We start from the raw sequence: 6246 nt of genomic DNA, 5'->3' as shown, positions 1-6246 counted from the left end.
AGTACTTTGCCAGCAGCGCTGAAGGAAAATTAGAGCCTGCGGGGTCCATCTGAAGGCTCACTGTTCTGTCACTGAAGTCACTAGGGACTTGCTGTAAAAAGGTGTTAGGACCCTATGCGGTGCTGAGAGAATAGGTGTCCAGAAATCCAAAGGGTGAAAGACGGAATATGAGGTGAAGACCTGAAGGACGAAGATGTCAGCCATTTCCTGAGCAGTAGGTAACGAGGTAAGGTGCACAAAGTGGGCGGCTTTGGAGAATCTATTGACGATGACCATAATGACAGACTTGCCTTGACTTGGGGGAAGGTCAGTAATGAAGTCCATGGAGACGTGTGACCTGGGACTAGGGAGGGGTTGAAGGAGACTGGCTCTCTTGAGGCGAGGAGTCTTGGTGATGGCGCAGGTCGGACAAGCTTTAATATAGTTGGCCACATCGGTCTTGAGAGAGAGGTGTGATGAGATGTCTGGTGAATTGAGAGTCATGAAAAAAAAGTTTATCCGGGGGGCACTGGGGTGGTACAGGCTGGCTGGAGAGAGACCGGCGCACAAGGTCCTCAATGTCACAGCGGATAGCGGAAATGATCTTATTGGAGGGAACAATGGGTTCAGGGGAATTCTCAGAATCAGGGGGGTTGTGCAGGCAGGATAGGGTGTCTGCCTCGATATTCTTAGAGCCGGGTATATAGGTAATGAAGAAGTCGAATCGGGTGAAGAATAGAGACCATCAAGCTTGATGGGGGGTTAAGTTGCCTTGCTGACTGGAGGTAAGCCAGGTTCTTGTGGTCAGTAAGGATGGTCAAGGGGTGCATAGCCCCCTCCAGCCAGTGTCTCCACTCTTCTAGAGCGAGTTTGATGGAGAGTGGTTCCCTGTCACCCAAGTCATAATTCATTTTGGCAGGAGACAGTCTCTGAGAGAAAAAGGCACAGGGATGCAGAATGCCCCTGTCCCCATGGCACTGGGATAGGATGATGCCAATTCTGTGTGCCGAGGCATCCACTTGCAAGACAAAAGGTTGAGAGGGTCAGGGTGGTGGAGAAGTGGAGCAGAGGTAAAAAGGTACTTCAAGCGGAGAAAAGCACAGTCAGCTTCAGGAGTCCACTTACCCTGACTGGGACCCTTGCGAATCAAGGAGGTAATGGGCTCAGTGACAGAACTGAAGTCCCTGATGAAGCGATGATAAAAGTTGGTGAATCCCTGGAACTGTTGAATCTGCTTCAAGTTCCTAGGGGTGGGCCAGTCCTTGATGGCTTCTGTCTTGGCAGGGTCCATCTTGATACCAAGTGGAGAAATAATGTAGCCTATAAATTGTACCTTGGAGATGTGAAAAAGGCATTTCTCTGCGTTCGCATACAGTTTGTTGTTGATGAGGCGATGGAGGACCTCCTGGATGCAAGTGATGTGTTCCTGAAGAGAGCTGGAGAAGATCAAGATGTAGACCAGAACAAACTGATTGATAATGTCCCTGAAGATGTAGTTCATAAAATTCTGGAAGACCGCAGGAGCATTCGCAAGGCCGAACGGCATGACTTGATATTCATAGTGACTGTGGGTGGTAATGAAAACAGTTTTCCATTTGTTGCCCTTGTGGATGCGAATGAGGTTGTAGGCACCACGTAGATGGTGAGAAGATGGTGGCACCCCTGATGGCTTCTATGGCTGCAGGGATAAGGGGCAGAGGGTAGTGATTCTTGATTGTAATGGCATTAAGGCTGCGGTAATCAACGCATGGTCTTAAAGAGCTGTCTTTCCTTTCGACGAAAAAAAAAACTCGCACATGCAGGGGATGAGGTGGGGCGACTTGAGTGAGTCCTGTATGTAGCTTTAAAAAAAAACAACAAAAAAAACCTGCAATGGTGGCTGTAGGTGTTACACTCTCCTCCACTTAATTCAATGTCCTCAGCGTAGGGCTATCCCATCCTGCAATGTTGTGCTCTTGGACTCCTGTGGGTTTGCGCCCTACACCCTGTGGTACTGCTGTGTTCATACAGTGTGAACATGTGATATTTAGAAATGTAAAAGATGTCAATATAATGCTATTAAGATTTGCTCTTTTAGTTTTGAAAAGAAATGTTTATTTGTTTAAAAAAACTCATAGCAATTGCACCCAATCTCACACTTATTTAAGTCAGTTATTTAAGACATCCACTACAGATGGTGACAGCACAGTGGTGAAACAGTTGTACACATCAATAGAAAGTCTTTTAGTACTGTTTGTGCTACAGTACTTGAACTTTATTATTGTTATTATTTTTTTATATGTTTCCATATTATATTCCCTATTAATTCAATTCTAAAAGTATGCTTTTCTGTTTGTTTCTGTTGTGTTTGTATGTGTGATTTCTACATTTGTAATGGCATATGATTTTGTGCATGTAGAAGAGGCCTTATTATGAGTAAATTTAGAAGTTTTTTGTCAGTGTTTCAACTTTTGAATGTGTCTTGATGGAATGGAGGAGTGTTTAAAGTTGGAGTTTAAAAGCAATTAAATTTGTGGTAGATCAAATAAATGTGATCTTTTATTGTTTTGAGTAAGTTTGTGGGAAATTACTTTGTCTCCTTTTTTGAACTTTAAAGAACTTGAATATGTTTGAAAAGTTGTTTTGTAGTGTGATGGACAGTGTTCTCAATTTTAATTGTATTTTCAAAACTTTGTAATGCAAGATTTTTTGAAGTTGTTTAATGCTCAATGTCTGGTGTATTGTCACTTTGTTGTAGTTTTAGTATTGTAATTTGAGCACAATAAAGTTGCTGGGTGTGCTCTTTCAGGGTATTAGTGATTGAAAAGATGTGGGTATGTTTTGTTGTACAATATTGTATTAAGTTGTAGTGTTTGGTGATGTGGTTTCATGTTGTTAAATGATATGGGATGTTTATCCAAGGTTGTTTAATTGAAATTGAAGAAGTTTGATAAATGGCAATGTTTAACATCCTTTCAGGGATTGAAGAGGCAGGTGGTAAGTAGCTGTTTGTAAATTCACGTTTTTGTTTGAATGGAAACCTGAAAGAGGTTCTTTGTTCACAAGCTACAGTATAATAATTAACTATTTTATATATCCAATGGAGTAATGTTTTTATCTACCTTTTAAGCACTTTAATATTTAATGCTGTCATACAATATGAAGTTTAGTATTTTTTTTTACTGGTAAAATGTGCAGATGTGAGGTGGTGTCTGTCTTCCAAGAGGGATGTTTTTGGTCATTGCTGTGGACTGTAAAATTGGAATGGAATCTGCTATTTGTGTGCATGTTAATGAGGTGATGGTAGTTCTTTGAGGGGATCTTTTTTGTGTGCTAGAGGTTTAATTTTGAGTTGGTTGAAGCTAAAGCTGTAAATTGTGGTAGATTAAAAAAGTTTATTGTTTTGAGTGAGTTTATGTAAGAAACACTGTTAAAATGTGTTGGATTGGAAAGAACTTTATTTTTCCAAAAGTGTTTTGTAGTGTAATGGACCATGTTTTTCATTGTATATATTTGTAATACAAGAAATCTGACATGGTTGGAAACTCATCAACTGTCCATTTCAAGGTCCATCTACTTTTCTGTGATTGAAGAGGAATTGGGTGAGTACGTTTTTTGTGGGCGTTCTTGTAGTTGGGGTGTGGATTCATTTGCAGATTGCAGGTGTGTGTTTCTTGTTTCACTATTTAAGTTTGAGTAGTTGTTTGGAGTAATTGTAAGTAGAGCCTTGCATGTATTTGGCTATGTTTAAGTGTGAATAGTCTGGTTAGGTTTTGTATTGCAATGTTACTTTGGAAATTTGTATTTCTAATGCTTTGAAGTTAGGGTTAGGGTTAGTTTTGTGTGGTTTTGGGGGAGGGATTTTTTGAAATCTTGTATTTTATTTGGATGTTTAATATAAATGAATCTGAAAGTTGTTTCTTTTGTTTTTCTACTTGGGTCATTTTGTTGGTGGTGGTGGGCAGATGTTTGTTTCATAGGGTACCTGTATATGTGCATGGAGTGTGGTGCAGATGAGGGAGGTGGTGTCTGTTTTCAAGGTGTGATGTATTTTTATTTCCTGACTATTGGAACTGAAGATGAAAATGGAGTACATCTTGAAGAGGCCTCATCAGGAGCAGTGTTTGAGTGGATATTTTTCTGTTGCAAGTGTTTCAACTTGAGAGTTTCTACAAGCAAGTCAAGTTTCTGGATGGAGTTGAGGAGCCTGTCTGAAGTAGTGATGGACTTTTAAAAGTTGTGGTATGTTAAGTGAATATGTTCTGTGTATTGTTTGGAGTAAGTGAATGGTCTGTTTTTGGACTGTAAAGAGCTTAATTGTGATGGAAACAAATGGATGGTGGATTGTTTTGTATTGTAAAGGATGTTCACTGCATGTTATGTTGTCAATTTTCATGATGTGGTTTAGTATTGTAATTTGAGCACAATAAAGTTTCTGGGAGTGCTCTTTGAGAATTTGTATGATGACTGAAAAAAATTGGATATGTTTGTTATACAATCTTGTTTTAAGCTGTGTTATATTTTTTGTGATTTGGGAAGGTATCCTTTGTGTGTGTTTTTTTCCAAATGAGCTAGAATGCAAGTTGTTTTAAAGAACAGTGTGTGATTGTTTTTTTAACATGATGTAAATTGTAATGTCTAACACTTTCATAGTTTGAAGAGGCAGGTGGTAAGTACCTATTTATGTGTGTGGGGGGTTAGGGATAGGTTTTATCTCAGTAGATCTGGCTTGTTAGTTTGTTATGGGTTAACTTTGCTTCTAACCTTAGAACAATATGGCCATGTTCTGTCTTGTTTTGAGTAAGTGAATGTGGGATCATTTAGCATGTAATGTGGTGTTTTCTATGGTTGTAAGGAATTTGATTATGATGGTGAAAAGGTTTGTCAATCTTTTTGTATGAAGAATAACTAAACTTGTTTTTAAGGTATTTTAAATTGTTTAGGGCTCAATGTTATGTTGCCAATTTTTATGAATTTTAGTATTGTAATGAGCACAAAGTTTGTGTGCTCTGAAATTTGTAATGATGACTGTTATTCATTCATTGTTTTAAGCTGTACTGTGTGGTTTTGTGAGAATTCATTTTTTCAAATGAGCTAATGAGAATTCAGAATTGCAAAGTTTTTTTTAATTTGTAATGCTATGTATTTGAAGTGGTTTAATTTGCACTGTTTGTTATGTTATAAATATTTGTTGTTAGTATTGTAATTAGAGCACAATAAAGTTTTGGGTGTGCTCTTTTAGGATTTATTAATGTAAAGTTTTGTAATATTTGTACAATGTTCTTTGGACTGTATGTTCAGTCATGTGAGTTTTGTGTTTGCAAAATGAATTGGAGTGTAAGTTATAGTTTGTCACAGTTTTGGAAATAAGTTTCAGTGGCTGAGGAGGCAGGTGGTGAGTACACAGTTTATGGTTGATTGGCTCAGCTGCAGTGTTAGCATGTCATTGTCAGCCTGGCTTTTTATTTTGGACCCTAGAAAAGTTAAGTTAAGTTAAGTTAAGTTAAGTTAAGTTAAGTTAAGTTAAGTTAAGTTAAGTTAAGTTAAGTTAAGTTAAGTTAAGTTAAGTTAAGTTAAGTTAAGTTAAGTTAAGTTAAGTTAAGTTAAGTTAAGTTAAGTTAAGTTAAGTTAAGTTAAGTTAAGTTAAGTTAAGTTAAGTTAAGTTAAGTTAAGTTAAGTTAAGTTAAGTTAAGTTAAGTTAAGTTAAGTTAAGTTAAGTTAAGTTAAGTTAAGTTAAGTTAAGTTAAGTTAAGTTAAGTTAAGTTAAGTTAAGTTAAGTTAAGTTAAGTTAAGTTAAGTTAAGTTAAGTTAAGTTAAGTTAAGTTAAGTTAAGTTAAGTTAAGTTAAGTTAAGTTAAGTTAAGTTAAGTTAAGTTAAGTTAAGTTAAGTTAAGTTAAGTTAAGTTAAGTTAAGTTAAGTTAAGTTAAGTTAAGTTAAGTTAAGTTAAGTTAAGTTAAGTTAAGTTAAGTTAAGTTAAGTTAAGTTAAGTTAAGTTAAGTTAAGTTAAGTTAAGTTAAGTTAAGTTAAGTTAAGTTAAGTTAAGTTAAGTTAAGTTAAGTTAAGTTAAGTTAAGTTAAGTTAAGTTAAGTTAAGTTAAGTTAAGTTAAGTTAAGTTAAGTTAAGTTAAGTTAAGTTAAGTTAAGTTAAGTTAAGTTAAGTTAAGTTAAGTTAAGTTAAGTTAAGTTAAGTTAAGTTAAGTTAAGTTAAGTTAAGTTAAGTTAAGTTAAGTTAAGTTAAGTTAAGTTAAGTTAAGTTAAGTTAAGTTAAGTTAAGTTAAGTTAAGTTAAG

This window comes from Lepisosteus oculatus, chromosome 9 (assembly GCF_040954835.1).
Source record: "Lepisosteus oculatus isolate fLepOcu1 chromosome 9, fLepOcu1.hap2, whole genome shotgun sequence".
NCBI classification, from domain to species: Eukaryota; Metazoa; Chordata; class Actinopteri; order Semionotiformes; family Lepisosteidae; genus Lepisosteus; species Lepisosteus oculatus.
This window is presented reverse-complemented; position numbering follows the sequence as displayed.